Source organism: Ambystoma mexicanum, chromosome 9, assembly GCF_040938575.1.
Source record: "Ambystoma mexicanum isolate Mex_15411 chromosome 9, UKY_AmexF1_1, whole genome shotgun sequence".
NCBI classification, from domain to species: domain Eukaryota; kingdom Metazoa; phylum Chordata; class Amphibia; order Caudata; family Ambystomatidae; genus Ambystoma; species Ambystoma mexicanum.
In genome coordinates this window covers 1,165,442,585-1,165,470,452 of record NC_090931.1, presented here as the reverse complement: position 1 = coordinate 1,165,470,452, position 27,868 = coordinate 1,165,442,585, and positions in this window count along the sequence as shown.

The following is a 27,868-nucleotide window of genomic DNA, read 5'->3' as shown; positions in this document are numbered from 1 at the left end:
CATACATCGATAGTGGGGCTATAGGAAACTATGTGGATCGTGAATTGGCTTCCAGGATCAACCTCCCTCTTCGTCCTAAAACCAGTAAAGAGGTAATCACCACAGTAGATGGAACCAAAATCGCCTCTGGGCCGGTAACACATTCCACTTCAGAGGTGACACTAGAGGGTCAGGACGGGCATCGGGAGGCTGTTGCATTCGACGTAATCAAGGCTCCACAGTTTCAGGTAATTCTAGGAATCCCTTGGTTACAAACACATAATCCTCGAATTGACTGTCGAGCGAAGAGGATAACCTTTCCGGATTGTGCACAAACCTGTTATACAGGAAGTCCAAATATAGGCCTGGCTACAGTAACCCCTGCCACTTTGCAAATACCGCCGGAATACCAAGAATTTCAAGACGTCTTCCAAAAGGAACAGGCCAACACGTTACCCCCTCACAGGCCGTACAATTGCAAAATCGATCGGATGCCTGGTGCACAACCCCCTTGTAGCAGGATTTATGCTCTTACTGAACCCGAGAATCTTCATTTGCGACAATATTTAGATCAGTACCTAGCCAATGGTTTCATTCGCCCGTCAAAGTCTCCTGCATCCTCGGCTTTGTTCTTCGTGCCAAAAAAATAAGGCAACCTCAGAACTTGTATCGACTACCGCGCATTGAACCAGATAACTGTTAAAAACCGTTACCCTTTGCCTCTGATCCCTGAACTTCTTGACCAGGTGAAGGATGCCTGCATATACACCAAGTTAGATCTCCGGGGGGCTTACCATCTGGCGCGAGTAAAGGAAGGCGACGAATGGAGAACTGCCTTCCGCACCAAATATGGACTATTCGAGTACCAGGTGATGCCTTTCGGATTGTGCAACGCACCTGCTGCCTTCCAAAACTTCATGAACGATGTCCTTCGGGAACTCATCGATGTTTGTGTTGTCGTATATATCGATGACATTCTTGTGTACTCCTCTTCGGAATCTGATCACAAAAAGCACGTCAGGGCAGTTCTTGAGAAATTGCGCCAACACAAACTGTTTGCAAAACTTGAAAAGTGTGTTTTCCATACCACAGAAGTCGAGTTCCTTGGTTTCATCCTGACACCTAAAGGAGTCCGAATGGACTCGCGAAAAGTGGATGCCATCCTCAAATGGCCATCGCCTAGCTCTGTGAAAGGCATTCAAAGCATGCTTGGCTTTGCCAATTTCTATCGCAGATTTATCCTGGAATTTTCACGTATTGTACAACCCATCACTGCACTCTTGAGGAAAAATAAACACTTCGAATGGTCTGAGGAAGCCGAACAGGCCTTTCAGGAATTAAAAGCTAAATTTACCTCTGCACCTGTATTGAAACACCCACGTCCATATCTCCCATACATAGTCGAAACCGACGCATCCAGCTTAGCCATGGGAGCTGTCCTGTCTCAAAGAGATCCCGAAACTAACCAACTGCACCCCGTAGCATTTTGGTCCAGAAAATTCTCGGCACCTGAGGTCAATTATGCAATCACTGACAAAGAGTTATTAGCCATTAGGTCCGCTTTTAAGGCTTGGAGGCATTATCTTCTTGGCGCTAGACATACCATCACAGTGATCACTGACCACCGGAACTTACAATATTTGAAAACTGCCAAAGCTCAATCATCACGTCAGCTCCGATGGGCTTTGTTTTTTGCTGAATTCGATTTTGTAATTACCTACCGTCCTGGCAGCAAGAATGGCAAAGCGGACGCTCTATCCCGAATAGGAATGGGAGAAACTGATACAAACTCAGAACCTGTATCGATAATTCCCGAACAAAGAATTCTGGGCATGACCTCTTTACAAACACTGGAAGACATTCAAGCTAGAGTTAAACAAGTCCTGGACCCTACAGCCTTGCAGGATTGGATTCAAAAGGGGTCTTACTTTACTGTCAATGATGATCTACCTTACTTCCAAGGGCGCTTATTTCTACCACACAAAGAATTACAAGATCTGGTTATTACTCGTTATCATGATACTCTAATAGAGGGGCACCCAGGTATTGCCAAGACGGAAGAAAAGGTTAAACGACAGTTCTGGTGGCCCTCTTGGCGAAAGGACATTAAATCCTTTGTGATGTCCTGTGGTGTTTGTGCCCAAAATAAAGGTAAAAAAAAAGACCAGCCGGCCTTCTTCAACCCTTAGACATTCCACCGGCACCTTGGCACACCTTGTCACTGGATTTTATTACGGACCTGCCTCCTTGTTATGGATATGACACTATTCTTGTTATTGTGGATTTATTTTCCAAAATGGCCCACTTCATTCCATTAAAAGGTTTACCTTCAGCTTCTGTCCTAGCCAAGGAATTCCTTGAAAATATTGTTCGTTTACATGGATTCCCATCCATACTAGTCTCTGACCGGGGAAGCCAAATCATTTCCCATTTTTTAGAAAGTGTTGTCAGCTGGCACAAATCGACGTAAGATTATCAACCAGCCACCACCCTCAGACCAATGGTCAAACAGAGAGAACTAACCAGACCCTTGAACAATATTTACGGTGTATGTTGCATCAATCTGAAAGTAATTGGAAGGATATTCTTTGGATTGCCGAATATGCATACAATAATTCGGTACATTCTGGAACTGGGCAAAGTCCTTTTTATACCTTATATGGGCATCACCCTCGAACCTCAGATCTTGACTCGCCTCAAAGCCTCGAAATGCCCGCAGTAGACCATCTGCATTCTACAATAACTCAAGCTTTCAAAGACGCAACTACACATTTACAGCAAGCCAAGAGAAAATACAAGAAGAATGCTGATCTCCATCGAAGTGAGGCACCTCTATACCAAATAGGAGACCAAGTATGGCTGGCTACCAGACACTTATCGCTCAAAGGACCTCGAACTTTTAACCCAAAATATTTGGGGCCTTACTCAATTACGGCCATAATCAACCCGGTGGCCGTCAAACTCGACCTACCAGCTAATATGCGGATTGACCCTGTTTTTCATGTATCACTTTTGAAACCAATACAACCTGGAACCCGATTAATCAAGCCACCAGAACCTATCCAAATGAATGCAGAACCTGAATTTGAGGTGAAGAACATCTTAGATTCCAAGGTGTCAAAGTCAAAACTTTTCTATCTAATAGATTGGAAAGGATACGGGCCTCAGGAAAGGTCTTGGGAACCTAGTGACCATGTACATGCACCTCGGTTAATAAAAAAATTCCACCGGAATTTCCCAAACAAACCGAAACCCCCGGAGAGAACAATCTTGGGAGGGGTCTTGGGGGGGAGTACTGTCATGATGCCTACTCCCAGAGAACCAGTCCAGGACCAGCGTCCCCGGAAGCAGACATCATGTTCCCGGGGAAAAGGCCAGCAACCCCTAGTAGGGGCCCTTTGGACACTGTCCTGGCGCTTTTGGCGCCAGGCTCATTTTGGACCTCAGTCCTGGCGCCATAGGCGCCAGGCTCATAAAGGGAGTGTTATGTGAACTTACCTGATGCAGACCGTGCTGCCAGATCCAGACCTCTTTGAGGCCTGAAAGGGACTATTTTACCTGTGGGACTATTTTGCCACACGGGCGTGGCCGGGGAAGAATACGTACCTGGAACTACTTTGGGAGCTATTTAAGCCACACCCAGACAGCAGCTCACGCTTCGCGTTGTTCTGCACCTAGCAGCTGGACGCTCACTGTGTCTGCTCCTGCATCCGGACTCCAGCCACGCCCGCCTCCATCCTGGAACACCTGAAAGGAAAGAAGAGAAGGGAAAAGGTTAACAGAAGAACAGTACCTGCTTCTACCCGGAGTCCGGAGTCATCAGGCCAGCGATCCTAAGGGAAGACATTTATTTTAAAGACGCATCGCGTTGCTCGCTGCAGCGCCGCGTTCCACTCACCTGTTCACGAGGCATCTCCGTGCTCCTTAGCGACCATCTGCACGATCCGCCGCATACCTACGCCTAAGGGGGAAGAGAAGAACAAAAGGTGAGCAAAAGGAACATATTGAGGAAAGCCAGATTTTTGCCATAAGACTTACCTGATTATTGTTGGTAGAATCTTTCCTCATCTCGGGTCGGCGCCGCTTCTTCGGCAGTACCGTACCCTGGCTCCTATGGGGAAAAAGACACACGCATTAGTGGGTGAATATAAGGACATTAAAGGAACCACCCATCATAAACTCACCTGAGTTTACCTTCGGCGAATTGTTTCCTCTACGCAAAATCTTCACTCAGCACCTGTGATAAAAGGGATAAGAGACGGACTACTGAATGTAAAGGCAAATAGAAAAGGAGGCCAACTCTTGAACTTTTACAACAGTATACTTACGGCACCTTGCCAGGAAAGTCAAGTAAGCTTGGATCCTCACCAATCCGAACACCAGTGAAGTAACTGGATATAATCGCACCCCTGCACCAGAAGCAGGATGGAGAGCTCGTCCTTTCAAAGAGTTAACAGGGAATTTCGGAGGTGGTCTGAGGAGAGTGAAAGAGGGAGGTGGGAGGCCGATGCGCTACTCCGAAGGTAGTTAATCCCCTTTCTCTATCTGCAGAAGGATTCTCCTGCGAGTCAGACAAGCGAGATTTGGGGGTCCTGTCCAGTCGGTCTTCCGAGTTCTGCGCATCACCTTAGAAGAGGCCGCAGCAGTCCAGACCTGGTCAGTGTCTCCGTGGGAGTCAGGTGAGCGTTACAGTACCCTCAAAATGCATCTGCAGCCTCCCTTCTCTCCTATATTTATTGAATCTTCATTCTGGCAAGATGATGGTGTTATTCCTGATGCTATCCAGGACAGAGGCCTGCCTTGTTTTCTACCCATGTTAGCAGCTTGCACTTCTCACCATTCCTTGATGTACACATCCCTTTCTCTCTGCACCATCTCTACTAGAACTGCCAGAACACTTATGCTCTCCATCCTTGCAGCCTTCGACCCATTTTTCTCTTGCAAACTCTTGTCCACACACAGGTAGCTGGTGTTTCTTGCAACATTCAGGCAGTCCTCCCACCTCTCTTCTTGCACTATTGGGGCACTGCATGTCCCCTTGTGTTACAATTGCTTTGTCAGTGCCTCTGAGTATGTATTGTATCAGATTGCCTTCATTCAAGCATCATTGTACTTGTTTTCATGTAACTGTCCCCATGGGGTGATTTCTCCCGTGTCTTTCATCGTAGTGTAGCCTGCTTCCTCTGGAACCACCATAGAAAATGTGTTGTTGCTCATGACCTGGGAAGTGTGAGAGTTCACATAGCAGCCCTTCCCTGAAGCCTCCCTCCCCTACTGGTCACGTACTGGTACTATATATATATATATATATATATATAATTAGTGGTGTGAACCAAATTAGTCATACAAACACTCCTCATATATGTATATTTTCCCCCTTATTTTGTCTTTTAAATCAACAATAATGTTCGATTCAATCTACTTCATTTCTTCATGTCACTAGTAAGGGGTAAAATGACTGCTTATCATTCAAATAAACAAAAGAAGTAGGTAAATGTTTTCTTGTTATAGTCCTAAGAGAGGACACACGTAGAGACAGCAGAGTACAAAACAATCAGAGCCAGAATCTTTTCACACAGTGCTTTTCCACTGGTTGCAAATGTTTTAATTTCCTAGCAAGCCATAATTGTACTTGCTCCATGCACAACGGGTGACCCTTGCAAGCAGGGGAGGCCACTTAAGTGAAGCTCCAGTATTCCTAGTGAGACCCATCATTCTATGTAACAACCTCTTTTTTTCTTTTTTTCTTTTAAAAGTTGTCACCCTCAAATTCACTTTCTTTTCCCCCCAAAGTTATTTCTCTTGATCCCCTTCCCCTTTGTCCTTTGCTTGGGTACCACGTATATGGTAATCTGATCCATGTCCAGAAACGTTGAGTCCAATTACCAGGTAGTAAGACAGTCAACACATGGGGACAACATTAATAATAGGGAGGGGCACAGTGGTTGGGCAGCACACAATCAGAGGGCTTTTGGTATGTCTCAGCTTGTCACATCTGGGCATTACGCTGGATTCCACAGGCCCTCCTGGCAATAGGCCTTCTTTTTTTTTCTTCATGTGCTCGGTTGCTTGAATCATTCGCTGTGCCCTCCTTTTTCCTGAAACACAGAGAAAACCGGGTGAGTTTCTCAAAATGTATTTACATTGTCTTTATTATATCCTATCATTGCCAAAATGCCTTCAATGACTTCCTTTTATTTATTTATTCCTTTCATCTCATTCACAATTTATATGCCTGTTACCCAACCAACTTCTACTCCAAGTGTCATTTATTATATTGGCGCTCTCCTAATTCCTCTGAAACATTCACTGTCCATTTTGTCCTTCTTGACTACATGAGAAAGAGCGAGACCAACAAAAACACAACACGACAATAACATAGTCCTTTTCCAACCCTTGCCACTTCTTCCCTTCTTCTCCTGGGTACATCCTTGAGTTGAATTAAGCTATCCTGTAGAAACCAAATGGGGACAAAACGTGGACAGAATGGTACTCCCGTATTGATGAGCTCTCTCTCTTCACCTGTGCATGGTGCCTTGGCCTCACAAATGTGTGGTTGCCTCATGTGATGAGCTGGCAATTTCTACGCCATGGGCCAATGTGATGATGATTTATTTTTCATTTTTTCAGGAAATGGCCAAGGTGCGTTCCTTTTTCCATTAACACTGAACTTGTCTTTGGGATTGCTGTTTGTTAGCAGGGCTGCCGGAGCTGTCTTTTTCTTTCCATTTCCAACCTTGTCCATCTTCGTTATTCTGTGTTGTTTTTGCAAACAATAACCGCTGCCTCCCTAACATTTCATGATGCTAAAACAAGCCTGTGTGATGGGGGAGTGCACGTGGATGTGAGATATATGAACACAAGTTTGCCTACCATCTCTTGCACATACACTTCTGCTTCTTTTCAATATAAGGTTACACATCTCATATAAAAAATTTAAAATCATAGAAAACCATTTCATACATCTCATGAAAAGGATACTTTTCTTCTTGTTGAGAGCCATCTTCCAAGTGCCATCCTTCATCTGTGCCTCTTGTCCAGTAACAAAAGAAAATGCTTTTAACTGAAAACCTTTCTACATCTCGTTCACCTTAATTATTTTTATTATTTTATTTATTTTATTTTATTCATTATAAAGCGTGCAACAGCCCAAGGTGATTGTGGCACTGTTACAGGAATCTTAGGCATATGAAACAAGGCACATGCATGCAGTTATTGATGGTATGAACTGGTATACAATACATATGGTCTTAATTGAATACCCATGTTGTGAGTGCTTTGCATAAAGCTCCATGGGAGGGTTCAGCTCTGAGCAATGGTGACAGAGAATTCCAGTGTTTGGCTGCTATAAAAGGGAAACTGGCTCCACCTGAGTTTGTGCGTTTCACATTGGGTATCAATAGGCTGTCAGTGTATGGTGTTTGAGTGGGCCTGGAGGAGTGGGCTCTACTTATTTTCTGTGAGCGATAACAGAGTGCTGAGTTAGTGAGGCACTTTTGAGTAATGGCTAATGTTTGAATAGGACTCGCTTTCAGATGGGCAGCCAGTGGACTTCTTCTTCCCGTCATGATGTGTTCCCTTTTTGGGATGTTGAGAGCTGCCCGGAGTGTGTTATTTCGAAAGACTTGTAGTTTTTGGATTTTATTTTTTGCTGAGGTGCCAGCAAATAGGGCATTTCAGTAATCTAACCTAAAGTCTATGATGGCTCTAGCTATGGTGAGACAGCTTGCTGTGGAGAGGAATGGTTTTGCTGCATTCAATAGTTTGGTGGAGTATGCTGCAGATAAGGCAACAGTGTTGTCTTGACGGGACATGGAGAGGGTGGCGTCTAGGTATACTCCAAGAGTCTTGACCGCGGGAGACAGCGGGATTTGTATGTCCTCAGGAATGTAAAGTATTGGTTGGTGAGTTCTTTTAGTGTTGTCGGAGGCCCTATCAGCAGGATTTTGTTCTTGTCCCCATTGAGGCATAGGCTGTTAGCCGCCATCCAAGTCTGGATGATGGAGTAGGCTGTGTTGAGTGTCTTGGAGTCTTCTTTGTAGATACCTGTTAGGGGGAGGAGGACTTGGGTGTCATTCGCATAGTTGCTATAGGTTATACCGCTGAAGTCTAGGATGTTAAAGGGGGTTCTGGTGAAGATGTTGTATAACGAGGGAGAGATGCAGGAGTCCTGTGGGACTCCACATGCAATGGGGGTGCGGGGAGCGCTCATGTTTTCAGCAAACACTCTCATGTTTCTACCCTCTAGAAATGAGGTGATCCAGGTTGATGCCTCGTGCAAGAAGTGGGCCGATGTGGAGAGGTGGCGGTGGAGTATTTTATGGTCCACTCGGTGAAAGGTGGAAGATAAATCAAGACGGAGGAGCAGGGTAGGTTTGCCATTGTCACAAATTTTGGCCATCTGATTTTTGAGATCTAGTAGCGCCGATTCTGTGCATTGGCCGGTACAGAATTCTGATGGGCGTAGGCCTAGTATATGGTTTTCTTCTATTTACTTACCTGTGTCGCCTTCTCCTCCACTAGAAATCAATATGGGGCCTATCCTTTCACCTCCTCCACTACTTACCTAACATCTCTATCCACCTACCCTTCCCTTCCACAATTGCCTACCTCCTCAAGCGTTGCTCCTTCTCTTTACATTGCTACTTGGTGCCAAAAATGCTACACGAAATAATCTCATCCCAAAACCCATGAAAGCATTACAAATCATGTAATAATATACAAAATGTGTTACTTATCTTAATACGCTGATTCCTTACTGGCTGGGCATTCCTATTTTGCACATTGTGCTACCCTCAGTATCCTCTCCTTCCTGGCCTTTACCCTATGTCCAGTTAAATACCTTCTTTCCTTTAATCAATCTGTTATTATGCTCTTGTTGCAAAAGCATTGTCTGGCATAGTTGCCCCTTTTCCCTCTCAGTTACAAAAGAAACTTGCCAGAAATATCCCCATGCTACACCGCGTTGGTCCCTTTCAGCAGTACACTATGCCCTCTTTTCCCATGCATCCAACCTGGAACCCTTTCATATGTAACTATTATGTCTGCTATCAGCTCACAACATAATTAATTTTGATGTCAAATCCTCCCCTTCTCTGGTTTTGTTTTTACTCAACATGTGAAACTTAGATTGAATACCCATTCCCCTAGTATAAACATGCCCCCATCTATCTAATGGGTCTGCCTGCCCCTTCATCATGAGCTGTCTCTCTTCTCCACTTCACCCCCTCATCCTTATCTCGTGTAAGGGAAGTCAATCTGTCCCCCTCACCATCGAACCTCTGAAGCGTACTTGTAGCAGTTTGTCAATTTCTCCCTCTCTGTGTGCGCCCTTCCTTTGAACAAAGCTGCTGTTAGTATCGTGACAATGTTCCCTTCATTTCTTACAATCATATTTGCAGTTTGTGCGTTTCATGTAGAACCACTTCCCATTCTAATGGCGTGCTCTGGGGTCTTCTCTAGCGATAGAATGCTAACCAAAATGATGTCAAGAAAATGGTCAAGCTCCCATAGAATGGGTCCCTCCTCAATGTGATACACCCCATGTTCTATGTGTGTGTATCTGCATTGCCTTGGTGCCTGCAGTGGCCGCATTTGGCAGTGATGTATGTTTAACTTGCAGCGCATGCGCCTGACACTGTAATATTTGGACTACTGTTCATGTGGTTATGCACTGTATGGTGAAGGTTGTGCTCCCCCTCCCAAGACGTGCCAATTTCCCCTTGTCTTTGTGGGGTTTTGTCCTTCTTTTTCTTGCATGCTTGAAAAATATGTCCTACTATTACTCCCATCTTCTCGTGTGCACAGCTGAACGATGCACATTTTATATGTGATGCTTTCTGCTTCCCATAATTATTTCTGTGAGTATCCCCTCATCCCTAGTTTGACCCTTGAAAATTCCTGCCTCACTAGGGTGTGTGTGAGTGGAAACATTCCTTTGCCAGCTGATCATTCTGAAAAGCATTTGGAACTCCCAGCCATATTCAACCTCATAAATAACAACACGTTCCTCCCTTTCACCTTGTGTGCTTTAAAGTGTCCCACTCAGTGCTAATGAAAAGCTCTTGCAAGGGCTGAAAAAATGCATACACATAATACCGCCTACGTTGTTTCTATGCAGTGCCTGAAAAATGCTTTCTAAACCTCTTGCACAGTGTCAACCTTAAAACAATAAAGCAGCTCAAGGAACCAAAATAGATTGCTTGTTAAACTGAAGGAGGTCTTTGAACCCATGCACATCCATTTACACTATCCCCTAACACGTTTTTCTTTCACTGCCCCTTCCTCATTAAAAAAACAATGTTAAATTCCTTCAAGTAAAATATCTGCTCTGCTCACCCCAAAAAACCCACTCTATAAGTTCGGGCAATGGACAGTACTTAAAATAATTTGTTTTCCACGACATGCTGCAAAGAAGTAAATGTTTAAACCTACAACCCATAACTGATGTTTTGGCGAACCAGTTTGTAGGGCAGAGCTTTACAAATTCAACAACAGTTGCACCAATAAACTGTTAAAATAAAACAAAAAAAGAAACATATGCTTGTGTTAAAATATGTTTTTTTAATAATCCCAATATAAATGTGCAATCACGCGTATTAATTGCCTCAAAACACAATCACTGAAAACAAAACAATTAATTATTTCCTTACTTAACTACCTCCACATCCCGCTTCTGCTCCCCAAATCATATCTCATAAGCCCCCCAAACTATGTCCCTGCCATCCAAAACCCCACCTTTCCAAAAACGACCCTTCCCTGTGCCTCTGCATTTTTCTCCAGTCACCTCCGAATCCCTGTCAGCAAAACATAGCTCTGTTACTTTGTACTTTACAATGCCTGAATCTTTTCCCCAATGCACAAAGTCACATTGGGCCTCATTACGACCACTGCGGTAGCCGTGCTTGTATGGCAGGCATGGCTACTGCCATGCTCGCTACCGGCACCGAATCCCACGATTGGGCAATAACCAGCCCTTTACGAGATGAATGGGCCTGCAAATGACCATTCGCAGGAGGCGGTAATCCCGGGCTCCCGTTCCCCCTTCTGCCCAATAGGGCAGAATGGGGGTGGGGAGCATGGATGCGCCGACACCGCTTATAACGGTGCCAGCGGCATTACGAGTTATGCTCGTGGGTGCTGCACAGCCCGCCAGGTAAGACCTGGCAGGCTGTCAGGAACCCACAAGCAGAACCCGTAATGCGGCGGCCCAGTATGAACGGTGCAAGTGCCTTACCGGCACCATTCATACCGCGGCTGCCAGCTTTTTAATGAGGCCCACTGCCCTTAATTGTCACGTAATGAAAGTTGACATTCAAAATGTCTTCCTATGTTAAAATTCCTACGTGCTTCAGCATCCTTGGCAAGGCTGGATATGATGAATACTCTGCCAGGTCTGCTTGGCGTTTCCCAGGAAAATCAGTGTGTCAGGTCTAAACCTGTGTTTTAAGCTTTCTCAATTAATTTCAGTGCAGTTGTAGTTTCCATTTTGCTTTCATGGCTGTTCCTGGTAATTGCTTTCAGATGTCATCGGGCAGCCTGTGTGTGTTCTTTTGCACCTGGCTAATATCTCTACTTGTGCTCAGCCATGCTCCCTCTTCATGATTACTTTGGTGATGTCAACCGGTTATGGTCTCTGGGGCTGTTTAGTGAGTGTCATCTGTCATCTTGGGTGTATGCTGGTGAGGGTTTGAGAACCCCTCAACATTATCCCAACCTTAGGCTTTTGGCTCCTTAGCAGCACATACGTGAAAGGAAACCTAGGTGTTGGAATCCTGCCAGACTATTCCCCATTTTCCCAATTAGTCTATCATCTGTCATCAGTAGGCCACAGCCAAAGTCTTCCGTTTGTAGTTGAACTTGTTGCTGCCTACTGTCCTGGAACATTCAAGGGAGTGTGAGCACACACATTTCTTAGCTTAAAGTTCTTATGAATAGACTTTGTATTCGACTTCTGAGTCACATATGAAAAGACAACTTTGTCCATTTCAGCCTTCAATTTACTGATATTTGATTTAATTATTGTTTTAAATTTTATTTTATTGTTTGATTCTTAAAGAATCTTTAAACATGTTTAAAACGTTTACAATTTTACAACTTTTAGTTGCAGCGTAAACCAATCAGACCCAATCAAACTATGATAATACAATACATATTTAAAAATACTGAGACACACAGTCACTACTATTTCTGATGCATATTTAAAACCAGTCACAGTTCCATTAACATCAATCCCAATTCCATAATAACATACCATCATGTCTTTCTTTTACTATTATTTGATCCTTTCATCGTTATTTCCACAGTCCTATTAAAACGTACTCTAATCATTCTTTCTAAACGTTAAACATAATTGACTCAAAAACAAATGAAGCTATTAATTATTGCAATTGGAGGCATGCTAACATTAGGCCAATTTGGCTATAACAGTAGCAATACTATAAGATTACTGCCATAAGATTGATTTCACATATGTGATTATTTTAATCACAGTGTTCACCTAATTGCTTTAAAGTTTTCACAAACTGCCAGTGGACCCAGTATAAATTTATGTGCAACTGTTCTGAGACACTATTTAGGCAATATGTCCAAAATGAAAATAAAATAAAAAATGATTTAATAATGCAGGGTGCTGTTGCTCCTCTTGTCCTCTAGAGACTTGCTCACTCTATCTCATATGAACTTTATACACTTTAATTGACCAGCAGTTTGGATGTCACAGATGTTTTCATCTTCTTCCATCTAAGAAGAATATCACATATTCAGAATTTATCCATGTACTTCCTTTGAGCTCTGTGCTTATCTTTTATAATTAGGATCTTCCCTTTGGGCCAACCTTGTCTCATTGTCAGCTCTGCGCACAAAACTGTTTTCCCGCATATCCTGATTCTTAGAGCCTCGGCCTGTCTCTGAGGTATCTTGGTTAAATTCAACATGAGCCAGCATCCATTTTCCTGGTATTGCCATCCTTGACATGTTATATATTCCTCTATAGCAAGTGTCTATACGTTTTCTTTCTACCTTGCATTAATGCATATTTACAGTTACTGGCCAGTAGGTTACTTCATCTTCTTTAGATCCATGATTACTTCAGCTTTTGGTTTATGTTACTCTTACTGCTTCAGTTACATTGTTACTTAATATGTTTATATAATTTCAACATAGGTTCATATAGCTTCTTCATGAGACAGCTTTGTCCTCTTCAGATTTCACTTTAACGTCCGTCCATAATATTAATTGATGCATTCTGACATCTTGGCGAGCAGCATCCTTCCATGTAGCTTTCCTCCATGCAACATCCTTCCACACTTTCAGTCCAAGTGTACATTACGTATAGCTGTCTAATGTCTGTATAATGTATAATGTCTGTTATACACTCAATGTGGTACAGTAACGATGCAGGGGGTTCCATCTATGGCGTTTCTTTGAGTGTTCCACTATGACAGCGGTGAGGGGGCAGGAACTGGAAAGAAAAAGTTTACCTGTTCCTCTACAATTGTGTATATCAATGGCGCATTCCAACCCTTGCCATGGCAGCACCACAATAGTGGATGGAAGAGAAATCCATTTGAAAGATGATCATTTGGGGTGACCCTGCTAGAGTTTGATCTAGTAACTCAAAAATTGAAAGTATACAAGTATGTAACCAATATGTAGCAAGGCACATCCATCACAGCATAAGATTTGGCCGCCACTATGATAGCCAAATTCTTCAAACGCAACTCATATAAAAAAAAAAAACACGGGCCTGCAACAGCGCAGAGCAGCATCTCAATTGCTTTGCTCACATTCAACAGTTAACAAAACACAGCATTAATAATCTCCTTCAAAACCTCAACTAAGGTCAACTAAGCATCCCACCCATCATGTCTATGTCAGTGTGCCAGGACCAGGCTTGCTGTGTTCACATCTAACCTCATAGCTACATCCCTCCGAGTCAGGAAAGGCTCTGCTGCTGGTAAACAAAAAGAGCCCCCAACTTCACCCTTTGATGCCATTCGTCTGTGCTAATGTTGGCACAACAGCCACAAAAATACCATTTAATCCACATTTGAGTTACTAGCAGTTTCTGCCAATAACTAAGAAAGTAGACTGAATCCTGGATGCAACTTGTTACACTACATTATCATTAATGTTGCATTCAATTTGGAATATTTTTTTCAGAAGTCAATCTTCTTCCAAGAAACACCAAAATAACATCTCATTCCTGTGTAAAATCCAGAAATAATCAAAACTATGTCTATAATGGAGGACATGAAAACTAACAAACATCCTTCTAAATAATGCTGCAAAGCATTTGTAATTGATTTTATAAGATGTATTTTAATCTTACTGCTCATTTTATGGAGCCAGGACCTCTGATCTAACACCTCCTATTGCTATAATCCCACTGTGCAATTCTCAACAAAGAAACATGAATATGTTCATCATTAACATAGTAAATCAAAACTAAAAAAGTGGTCCTCTCTCTTTATAGTCAAAAACGTATTATACAATTACAAACAGTTTGTCTATGATAATATATGAGCTGCCTGCTTTTTTGTCAATGCAAACAAACATCAATTTTCATAGGCAAACCTATACAGCTTCTTGTAGACCACAATATTCAAGTATTCAAGTGTTCAAATAATATTCCACTTATTGGTGCATGTCGGTTTCCATGTCTGCAAAAACGTTTTCATCAACAACTGACAATTTAATACACATTATTTTCTCTCATATCAACGACAAGTGTTGGCTTCAGAGACAAACGTTTGAAATGGATATTTAGCTGGAGTTTCAATTGCACTAAATATCTTACATTTTTCAATTTTACCTTACAAACACAACATCCCTTTAAGAAAGTATTTTCAATGTTAAAAGTTTTTTCAATGAGTTTCATAGGTTTTTATTAGTGCAACTTAACCATAACGTCCTTCTAAGTAAGGTTGTTTTAGTGCATTCCCTAGGTTTTTATAAGTGCAACATAATTTGCCTGGAACTTCATAATTTAAATTCACAAACTTTGCACTTAAGAATCATTCTCCCCTGACACACAGCAGGTATGACGTCTGTGGATAGTATCTTCTACCTACCTGGAGTGAGGTGGCATTAATGCTACCCAAAATCACAGATGACACAATATTCTTTTTTCTTTTTTTCTTTTAGTAGAACAATTAGACATAGGTGAACAATCCAAACAGTCAGCACACACATGTAATGCATCCACTACAACTTTAAAAAAGTAATATTGTTTTCATAATTTCATAATGATAACACAATATTACTGATTGTACCAAATAGTGAAGAACATTTTACATTGTGTGTAAACAATTCACTTCAACACCTGGCATGCATTGAAGAATAACATAGTAAGCCCTGTGGAGAAAGGGCTGGACTTCCTGCCTATTAGCCTGTTAGGCTGTGGCGAGTGGAGAGTGTTTTTCCTGTGCAGCATTGACCAACATTGAGGTGTGTGTGTTTTTAAGGGACTTTGGACAGCAGACCTTAAAAGGCTGCCTCTTCCGCCCTTGTGGCGTGAGCCCTGTGTAGAAAGGGCTGGACTTCCTGCCTGTTAGGCTGTTCGGCGAGTGACGGCAGGGATGGCGGTCAATTGCAAGCCCGTGCTCAGAACGCGGGCTCAGAGAAGACGCGAGAGACCAGGTGGGTCTGATGGAAACACAAATAATCAAACTACTGCAAGGAAAGTAAACCGTTTTTACACATGTACATCTACATGCGACAATGTCAACATTGCCATCTGCGATGATAATACCAATACAAACACATCGGAAGACAAACATGTGTTTGCGTGTGAGAATGGAGGACATCTGCCGCACGTACAACAGTGTTTGGGTATTGACAGTAGTAGTCACCCCTCTACTCTGATCCATAACACTGAACCAGTAATCACACTTGACTCAACATGCGCATCTAAACTCAAGGAGGGGGTTAGCGCGATTGACATTCAATCCATTCAATCTGGATCACACAAGGAGCACTTACCCGTTGTTGTTTCGCCTGCTCCGGTCCTCATGGCCCTGTGTGGTGCTGCGGCTGGGGGGCAGTGCGCGGCAGGCAGGGCTTGCTCCATTGGTCTGGTGGGCGAGCCCGCACGCGCCCCCAATGCCGGTTGGCCTGGTGGTGTTGACGGAGTGGAGGCTGTGTCGCAGTCGCAGTCCAGTGACGGCCCAGGGTGTGGGGATGGAGCTGAGCCACAAGTGACTGCCGAGGCCGGTGATGAGGATGGCGCTCACGACGCGGAGCCGCCTGCTCGGCCCATGCCGGTTTCTCCTGTCATGTCGCTGGATGCCGGTGGAGCGGGCGAGAGGCCGAGTCCTGCTCTCCTAGGCTTGTCGAGGGACTCCTCCAAGTCAGGTGAGAGCAGGTGTGTGGGGCAGTCTGCAGTGCTCGCAGAGAATGAAGGGCTGAACATCGTGCGAAAGGTGTATGATGTTCACAATGATGAAGTGTTTTCTGCTGTGCATGCGAGATCAAAACTCCTCGCGACTCCGGATTCAGAGGCGGGTGGAGTATCAGTGAAGGGGCAATCACATCATGATTGCGAGAGACGTCGAGACTTGTTGGATGTTGCAAATAACATCTTACTTAATCTTATCTCAATGAATAAAGCCCAAAGCATTGTAAGGAAGGGCTTGTCTTCACACTGCGGGCAATCTCAAATATATTCTCACAAATGGCACAACGAGCAGCTTATTGACTCTAGTAAAGATATATGGTCTAACGTTTCGTATAAACGTAGGAAATCGCCTGTGAGCGAACTAAAGGAGATCAGAAGCTCGACTTCTTTGAATGATTTGTCCTTTAATCAGATAAATTCTCAAAAAAGAGCAATTAACCCTAACAGGCGCTACTGGACTCAACGCACCAGAGCTCACGATCTGTACGGCACCCAAGCTCTGTCACACCGGTGTCATGTGATTTGTCTGACTCCTCATTTATTGAGCGCCCCTTTCCCAAAATAAAGAGGAGAAGAGTCCATAGGACTCATAAATCAACGAAACGCTCCTCCGAGGCCAGCTTGTTGGAGTCCAGGAGTTTGGGGTTAACCTCTGAGTTGCAGTCGACTATAATTTCATCAATAGCGATTTTGATGGCCCCCTATATGAAACTCTATGAGAATCTGAATGATTCTCTGAAAGATCTTACAACATTGACCGCTTTATTGAACTCTAAAGTGGCTCACGTGGAGCTAATATGTGGCCAGTCCTCAGGAAAGGTGCTCGAGATATTGAAAACTCTAGACACTTCACTCCAAACATCAAGTGAGAAAAAGAGAAACGATGCAACCGACAAAAAATTATTAGCAGAAGTTGCCTGCGAAGCGTTGGCCATATTCCAAAACTCTAACGCTCCAGTCCGCTCTAGAAAACAACCCATGGCTGTGTCCTTAGAACCATTACCACAAATGGTTACATTTCCATTAAGTGATGATCTTAGTGGAACAGTAAATGTGGTCAATTTGTCTGTAGAAGCACAATGTCTCTTAAAGGAGGTTACAACTGATCACACAGGCGCAAAGAGTGCAGACTTGGAAGTTCACTCTCAACCGGCTAAGACCTGTCCATCTGCCAACTTACAGGTCGAAGATGATAGTTCGGCGCATGAGTGCGATCTAATAGCTGACATTTCCTTTAATACAGCCTTTGAACAAGCTAGAGCTTGTAAAAAACGACTAGGCATTGATGAGCAAATTCCTACTACATCGACATTGGAAGCTCCATTAAACAAGGAGAAAAATGGATTAACGAGCACCCAAGAGGATGAAAAACGTAATGTATTCTCCATCTTTGGTGGCATTCCAAATAGTTCAAAATCGGTGGAACCAAAACTCAAAGTTGCAAAATCTGTAGAAAAAAACAAAAATATGCCGGCGAAGAGATGCAACAAAAATACAGGAGCTAGAAAATTCTTTAGGAACATTGTGGAAATTGTGACGCAACATTGTAAGAAAGCAGATTTGTAGGCAATAAAAGTGGCACAGCCTGAAAAAGACATCTCCAAGCAATCACCAAATGAGAATGAAGAGTTGCTAAAGAGCATTCCCGAAGAGCTTTTAAACATGTCTACCTATGAAGAGGTAGATGTACTTGAGGCGGCTCCATCAGGCCTGCACAGGCCGCTAAACGAATGTTCAGAGGCTCTAGTGCCTCAGCGTTCTGTTCTTGTGGCCTCTCCCACCGTTGGTGTGCAGAGACCTCAAAGTAACAACACAGGATCCACCAATGACAGCTCAGGATCTCAAGGTGACGGAGACTACGGTACAGCCGAACCAGAGCCCAAGGAAGGCTGATCGAAAAGCCTTTACAATAATTGCTGGAGACAAGACCTCTAGAATTTGTCGGCTCGTCAATGAACCAGAGAATTTGACAATAGATCTAACTGCCCCGACAAGTCCACCATTTGTAACCATGCACGAAAGAAGGCTGAAATTATGCTCTAAAACAAGAAGAGATAAATTCTACTGCATCGAAGGAATCCAGCACGGACACGCTGGGAAAAGTAGAAGTGGACGTCGGCTATGTACTAGGAAGTATGGAGCCAGTGGGTGAGACCTCAAACATCTATGGGAACGAAAAGCTACTCCATGTAAATGCCAACTCATGCGTGATTGCTCGCGAAAGGAACAAAGATCAAACGATAAAAGTTAAAGGAGCTCCGCCAGTCTTTAAGCTATTGATTGAGAGGCTCGACCCTGTGGATAAGCGGATTTTAAATTGCGTGAACATCATCCATTTATTTGACTTGACTATCAAGTCAAGCGGCATCAAGATCATGGAATTTCCAAATGAAAACCGAAACGATAAGGTAATTCTTCATGTGACCTCGTCGCTAATAGCTAAATCAATCATGGAAGCAAATGTTGCTCTGTTCTCACTGGGGTTCGAAGTTTACGAGCTGGCAGTACAGAATGCGATCCATCTAGATAGACTTGAACGAGGCAATGGTGACATCTCAACTTGCTTACAACAAAGCATTATACTACAATGCCATAATAAGGCAGCAGAGCATTGTTTGGAGTATAATGAGGTTGAAGAAAAAGCCAACAGCCTCGATACCAGAACAACGGGTGATATGATAAAACTGGCTGTGAAAGAAGATCCTAAGTTAAAACTCAATAAAAACGCGAGCTTTTTGGAGGCAACAAAATCAGGCATAAGAATTACGATATGTGGAGGTCTCAACTCAAAACCAACACTGGTCAATGATATCAATAGATTGAGTCCCAAGAACCCAAACTGTGAGTGGGGCTGGGTAGCAACAACGCTCAACTCAAAAACCCAACAATAATGCCAAGAAGCGCCATGCTCAAGAGAGTGTTTAATGGCCTCATGGAACACCCGAGGTTTCATGCACCTCTTCAACACAAATTGGTTAGAAGGAATATCTATTGCATTTCTGCAAGAGACATGGTTAAGCAAGAGTCCTCTTGCAAGTGATTATGAAGTGGCGCTTAATCCTGCTATGAAGTTGGAAAAAGGATGCCCGATGGCGGGTCTATTAACTTTAGTTAAGAAGGCCTCAGACTTCAGGATTAGTGAGTCAATCAATCACTCTCCCTTCATTCAGGAAATCACGGTTATAAACAACAAGGGGTGCCCCGATGATTCGGATTAGATAATTCTTCTAAATGTGTACTGGAATCCTCTGAGGGCAGGGAAAAAAGAATTCGTAGACCAAATTGCAGAGATTCTTGATTCCCTGTTTGCGCTTAAGGAACACGCAAATATCTTGATTTGTGGAGACCTGAACATCGACCTTTTCAAGGCTACTACTAACAGTTCAAAGGTGCTGAGTCATAGCTGGTTAGAGGAAATGAAAGTCAGAGAAATGCAAATGTTAAATGGGAACACGATTGGAGATCTGAAACCGACAGCAACATTTCAGAGATCTGAGACTACCTCCATAATTGATTATATATTTGTGTCTAGAAATTTACATGCTCGAATAAAGTCCTTTAAAGTTAGGATCCAAACGAACAGTGATCATAACATGCTACTAACAAGTTTCATCATGAAACCAAAAGAGGACCCCTCAAGATGGCAACATAAGATCTTAGTCACATCGAACAGGGTGAAGCTCCGGTTGGAGACGCATGAGGTGGCTAAGTTGGCAACTGCCTTTTGCCAGCACAGCTCCGAAACAGACTATGCACAGTTATTGCTCAAATTTAAAAGTAAGAACGTTGGGCTTAAATATTCAAACATGGTGCGCAAACGTTTGACCAAGAGATACAGATGGACAAAAGACAGATGAGACAAGCGATGCGCCAGGCCTGTCTGATGGACCAGCCTCTCTGAAAAGAGGCCATTCGAAAGGCCAGACAGAAGTACAAAAACTGGTTAAAGGCACACGAACATCTGACCATCCAAAATGATGCGGAATCCATGCTGAAGGCACTGAAGAACAAAAATTCTGGAGATTTTTGGAAGATCATCAACACCATGCAGGCTCCACAAAAGGCCTTGCAAATGTGTTTGGTGATGGAGAAGGATTGGATCGCCCACTTTGAGGAACTTTACAAGGGCCACAAGATTGCTAACAACAAACTCGCTGTGAGGTTTCACCCTCGATCGATCGAATACTGCAAGGAGGACATTATATCTATAATCTTGAAGTCCAACAACTCGAGAGCGCCCGGTCCGGACGGGTTAACTAATTATACCATCAAACAACCCAAGATCTGGGCTGAACTTTGTATAACCTTATTCAAAAGAATAAATAATTCGGGGCTATCCCCTGAATCATGGAAATCGGCAGTCATAGTACCAATATTTAAAAAAGGTGACAGATCAAACCCTGGAAATTACCGACCAGTGGCTCTTTTGGACGTCCTGGGCAAAATTTATGCTAGTGTCTTGCAACAAAAATTGGTAGCATTGGCTGTTGCAACGGCGCATGTTGATGCCCATCAGGCTGGGTTTGTTAAACAGGTGGGATGCTCTTTAAGTCTATTACTACTCAACCTGATAAAAATGGAGGCCTTGAAATCAAATACCAGTATCTATTTGGCCTTTGTTGACTTCTCCAGCGCATTTGATACCGTAGACCGTGATTTACTGTGGTTGAAATTGCGCCGGTGGGGGGGTCCACATGATCTAGTAGCGGCAATCCAGGAGCTCCACACGGACTCCTCTATCAGGATTCGACTCGATCAACTAGGGTCCTTGTCAACAACAATTAAGACACACAGGGGGGTTAAGCAAGGGTGCACTCTTGCTGCAGCAATATTTAGTCTGTACATATCGGACCTGGGCTACTCACTAGATGCAGTGATCTTGTATCCACCAAAAGTAAATAACACACAAGTAAGCTGGCTTCTATATGCTGATGATCTGGTGATCATTGACTTAACACCAGTTGGCTTGCAACGAAAACTAGATGCAATCCAAGTCTATCTAAGAGAGAATCGCTTGACGATCAATGCAAAGAAAAGCAAAGTTTTAATATTCAAATATCTAAAAGGGGCAACTTCATTGAAAGCGAAAATTCTCAAATGGTGTATGAGTGGAACTCCAATGTCGATATCTCAAAGAGTCAAATATCTGGGAATGGTGCTAAGCTCCTGCATTAATGATGCACCGTGGGTTGCGGACACTAAAAGGAAATGCACGCAGTTAGCAAATCAAGCTCTGCTAATGAAAAAGAAATTTGGGAAATTCTCATTGGCGCCGGTGCGGCTGTTTTATCTGCAAGTCGTGCCCGTATTGATCTATGGAGCGGAAAATGCTCTGGGATGCTCCCACGAGGTATGGTCCTCCCTAGAGAACCAATTCTGGATAAAGGTGTTGGGTCTCCCCAGAGGGACATCGACCTTGTGTATTAGATATGAGTTATCCCTGATTTCACTACAAGCAAGGATCGTGTGGAACTTGTTGACTTTATACCGCAAGACTCGAGCGCGAGAAAACATCTTGCAATTTGGACTTCTTCAAAGCGCAACGTCACAAGGTCAGAACTTGGTGGCCTTGTGGATGCACAGATGCGAAAGCTTACTGGTAGAATTTGATATTAAGATCAATTTACTACATGAGAATCCAGTAGCTGCTAAAACGAAAATTTGGCACTTGGACTGGGAGAAAACTTGTCTGAAAGATCGATGGCAAAACTGATGTTGAACGCCCCATTGGAAGTCCGTTGTTTTTTAACACGCCCCAATGTTACATTAAGTTGTTTCCGGAACCAAGTGCACGGAGACGCTTTATGTTATTCCGTCTAAATTTGTTTAAAACGGAAGAGCGTTTACAAACATGGAAATGTAACAAAAACATAAACCTCAGATGTAGATTTTGTACAAAAGCACCAGAGACGCTGAAACATTTAGTGTTGTTTTGTAACAGTTTTCGGAGCAATAGAACTCTGCTATTGGGGCCATGGGGGGCCAACCACCCTTCGTTGTGTGCGGAAGAATGGTGGGGTTATATGTTTAATGGTATGGACCTAAAACTGTTAATTCCGCTGACACAATTTTTAGCAACAATCGAACATCAGTTGAACATGGTTTCTGACGATTTGGAAATGTATAAGGGGCCATTGGACATTTAGAAAGCTGATGAAATGTGGGAAAGAGAGGTGGTGATCTTGAATGTAGTGTTATGGGGAGTGTTGGCGTATGTCAAAATTTTAAAGGTTTGTAAAAACCGAATAAAATAAACAAAAATATAAAAAAAAGAATAACATTGCACACAGTGAAGAAGATAATTTCAAATGTTTAGTAATTAAACATTACCTTTTGCATTACATTTGTAACCATGTAGTATGGATTTTGAAAGAACTACAAAACACTATAGGACTGTTCTGGGTTATCTCCTGTGGGTTTCCCTAATCCGTTATCACACCAAAAAAGCACACAGGTTAATCATTTCTATAATTTAAGATGCACCAACATGCGTTGCGCTAGTCTGTTCTTGCCCTTCAAACAAGCTCCTCTAGGCCCTCATCAGGCGTGAGGGGATAGACGGAGAGAGAATTTGCCCTATCACTAGTCTACATACAAACTGCCATGTCTGTTGAGGGAAAAAATTATGCTAATAGGCACATGCCAAACGAGGTATCAGGCATGTGTTGTCTGCTATTCAAATGAATTACTTAGACATTTTTATTTGGATTCTTTGTCTAGCAAAAGCAGTTTAAAACAAAAACCAAAAATTGGGAGAAATTTGAAAGACCTATTAGAAGGTTGTCCTCTTATTGGGTGTTATATGTGTGTTCTAGGCACACCGTTGTAGAGGACTCACTGCTGCGTGACTTGTTTTACTTTAGACAGCATAGTGAAACCCCACATATCTAACAGAGATTCCTTCAAGTCGCTGGGTCTCTCTGTGTTGTATTTTACACAAGTTCATGGTATCTCTCTTTCCTTGTTTATAAGAGAGAAATTATTGCGACCTTTTCTGCAAGATTATTTGTATCTCACTAGAAAGGGTTGTATAAAAGCTGACCGGTTTTTCAGTGTTCAGTATAATTCTCAGTGTCTGGGATGGACTTAAAAGTTTTCCCAGGGGCCAATCGTGCTCCCTGTTCTAACCATGCGAGGTTCAACCTTGCCCATTTATCTGTCTGTGTACATAAATGAATCGAGAAAGGAGTGTCGCCATGGGGCTTCATCATCAGTGGCATCATCATTTTTCCATTATCCCCAAACTACCTGCAACAAACCAAAATTAACTCAAGAACACAAAGACGAATGGGCACGACCACAAGGACAGAAAATAGCACTTTCATAATCTTGCTCAACCAGTATACCGATCCTCTTTGACCACCCTGCCTTCTTTCTCCGTCGTAGTGTGCAGTGTGTGCAATGCATTTATAGTGTTAATCAAACTGCCATTTGCAGCTTCCTATGGGGCATGTAAGTCCAACAGGAACTTCTGATCTCTGCACTCATGCCTCCTTCTATAGCTGTTAATATGTCCAGACGTACCTATTCTGCAGGGTGGTCAGCCTCACTGCTTGGAGTTCCTCCCTAATCGCATTGAGACCCTGGTCTGGTGCCTTCCAGGTTGACACTCTTTTTCCCCACTTAGCAAGTGTTTGCGCCCTCCCCGTCTTTGACGTGCAAAAGAATAAAACAAACACACCCCTGACGGGGAATAAGGAAAAGAGAGCAGGCTGCGTGACTTCAAGAAAAGGTTTTATCTGATGAATATTATTCAAGAGATATCTGAGAGCGCTCTGCACAAGTTATCATTACATTACATTTTATAGGGTGAGTGACGCAACTAGCATAGGATACTAAGTTGGTCCCGGATTGGTCAGTTCACTCGATGTCTCAGGTGGGGTGGCATCTCTTCATCCGGGTTTGTTGGTTGGTTGGTTGGTTGGCGGGAGGATTGATGTCAGTCATCTGTGCTCGCATGGGTGAAGGTCAGGTCGCTGGGAGGCAGGGTGGTCACTATCTAAGCTAACATAATATATTCTAAAAAAATGCATGCACTAAATAAGTTGTTTAAAGACCTTCAGTAGTTTATCATGTCCCTATAAAAGTCACACATATATCTATACTATCAATAACATAGGATTATACAAGTCTTAGGTTAAGGGTCTTGACCGCTATAATACACTGGTTGGCGTTAAGGTCTGCGCACATAAGAATCTCTGGTATGTGGCATTTGATAGTGGTAGGCAAAGATATATTGCAGCAGGGGTCTAATGTTAGTTGGGGATCTGCTGGGTGGGCATCATGGCATGGTCAGGAATCTGGTACATGAAAGGAATATCTTGCAGGGACACAGGATCACAATGGCAGAGAGTTTCCACGGGCGACGGTGAGGGAGGGGTAACGACACGTTTGTGGAGATGGACGAGCTATGTGCTTAGCTAATGCTGGTTCACATGCGGGACAGTGTTACATTTATAATTGTGTTGCAAACATCTCCGGTTTCAGCGTGAGAATAGACCCGCAAAGTTTTCCAGCCAGAGTGAGAACGAGGGTGTGGGGCCCTGTGCCCTGCTCGCCTGGCCGTGCTGCTGTGAGAAAAGGGAAGAGAAGCGTTTTTGTACTATCGCAGTGAGGCCTAGTCACCAAGATGGAGTCGAAAGGGGGTACAAAAATGGATGCCCTGTTTCCTGCTCAGTGGTCCCATCTATGCGAAAGTCAACCAAGGTTAACAACGCATAAGGGCAAGGGGCGAACCCACTACTGGAGGCACTTGGTCCGAGTTTTGTGCTGAGAAGTAGAGGACGAGAGGGGCCTGATGGCCCCTCGCTCCCACACATTCTCCCTTTCGTTACATCTAAAGTAACAAATTATGATACTTTATTCTTTTCATTCTCCCTTCGGTAGTACTCAGCTTCAGCGACTGCTTCTTCCCAGGCCGGGGTACCCTTTATTGGCATCCATGCTCTGCATACACTTCTCACTATCCCCGTCCAGATCTACCCATACCTCATTATACCATTGTAATTCTGTTGGTTCTTTGATTGTGGTGTGGTATAAATTATCGACCCTGTCCCCATATTGCCTGTAGATGGCAGTCATCCTGTACTTTGGAGGGTTATGTTCCCCCGTTTGTATTTGGGCATCTATCATAGTTGCTACCGTTGTCGGTCGGCCCATTGTTACCATCATCATAGTCGAGGTAGGCATACTTTTTGCACAACATCGGAGTCCCAGCTGGCACATGCAGAAGAATAGTAACACAAAGACGATGATAGGAACTAGTATTTTCATCATCACATTTACCCATGATGGTATCCAGCTGAACAAGTTGTCAAACCATGTACTTTCTTCCGCTCTGCCTTCTATTCTCATCTTTTCTCCTAGATTGTGGACTGCTGTTATCACATCTGACAGTGTCCCGTTATCTGCATCTTCGGATGGCACGAATGTGCAACAGGCCCTCCCGATTTTTTGGCAAACACCCCTGTCCATTGCCGTGAGGAGATATTGAACATATCTGTTTTGCATTGTCATTAGGCGTAGGGTGTGGAGCTCTATTTTTATAACGTTGAATCCCTCCTCAGTGTCGTTAGCCAATTGGATAAGCTCCCAGCGTACTATTTGCAACCACTTGGCATTTGCTCGCACTTGGATACCTGGTGTTAGGAGTGATGCAAAAAATGTCTCTGCAGGTGAGAACAGTTTGTATTTTTGCAGGATTTCATCAAGGAGTTTTGATGATTTGCACGAAATGTAGTTGGATGATGTTTTACTTTGTGACAACTTTGTTTTCAGTTCATATTCGGACAATAGTTCATAAACTGGAAGTTCTGTGTTTTCTTGTTGGGGTGCTGCCGATGGATCAGCCGATTGCCCTGCTGCCGACTTGTCAGCCGAGTCTCCTGTTGCCAATCTGCCAGCCGAATCCTCTGCTGCCCCTTGGATATGGCTTTCTGGTATTACCATCAGTGCTGTGTGGAGGGTGGCTAAGGCGCAAGTACCCTTCCAGGATCCGGGTAGATGCAGGTATGCTTGTTTTCCGCAAACCCAGTACATGTCCATGAGGGCTGTGGTGCCTTTTTTCATGTCTGGTATTATTACTGTCTTGTTGCATTTTCTTGCTTACCCCATTTTCACCTTTCCTTCTCCATGGAAGCATAGTTCGTGCAGTATTTCTTCCTGCATTTTTATGGGCTTTTCCAGCGCTGTGATCCATGTTAGCTTAGCGACATGCTGTGACCAGATAGGCATGCACACTCCTTTTATCCATTGGAATACATCTTCGGCCAACCCCCGGAGTGCTTCTGCTCTGCACTCAATAGTCTCATCGTGCCAATTGTTCTCTGCATACCTCGTCCCCTTTATGACAAGAAATGGCTCTTTGAGGCATATCACTCCTTGAGGTCGACTCGTGCAGGTTTTCTCACACTCCATTCTTCCTAGACTGACGGTGTGTGCCTAGAAGGTGCTTTTTATCCTACACAGAACTTAATGAATTAAACACTCAGCCTCCCACACGGGGCACGGGGTATCAACATTTTTGGTGGCCCTGGTGCATGAGGAATGAGTGAGCAGACATAGCAGCTTTCATTTGTTGCTTGCTTTGCGGTAGCCCTCATGTCCGAGTACCATTTGTTAGACTGTTCGGGGTGGCGGGGGTCTTCTATTTCATCTAACCCGAGGTCATGATAAATGTTGTATCTTTTCCCTCCCACACCCCTTTTCCTTCTCCTTCCCTCCTTGGGGCTTTTCACTCTTTGGTAATGTATTGGAAACATTCCAGCCCAGGTCGTGTCATTGCTGTTGGATATTGTATGTGTATATTCACTAGTGGTAGCAGCGTAATGTGAGGTAGGTTCCATAGCTACCTGTATATCTGTACTTGTATTAGCTAAGTCTTTCGGCCAATAATAGTCACCATCATATTCATTTGATTCATAATCACTACTCATATTTATGCCAGGTTGTAACAATGAAACAATTGTTGGACCTGCAATGGTGTGTTCTGAAGATTGCGTTACATTTGTACCGTTAATACCAATGTTATAAGTTTCTCCCCCCATTGTCTTTACTCCAGTCCATATTCGGGTGGACCCTTCTCGTATCATATTAGCCCCTCTCCCCCTTTGTGTAAATCGTTAACCAGAGATAAGAGAGTATAGTACCAGGCCATGAAAAACAGCATCACTGAAAACAAAATTGCAGCACATTTCAAAACACATTCAACATTACTAAACCTTTTTGCCCTGATGGCATCCCTATCACTATCTAACATAAGTGCCTTCGCCGTGATTGTACTTCGTAGGGCCATTTGTCACCTGGAGGGGCGATCCAAAGTTGTTAAGTCACCATGATATGTACATTTATTTACATATTTACATTTCATATTTCCTCATTATTTTCATTTTGTGCTTTCCTTTCATATGCATTTCTTAGCCCTGTCTTTCAATTACATTTTCTTTTCTAAGCATTTATAGAGAGAGAGAGAGAGAAAGAGAGAGAGAGAGA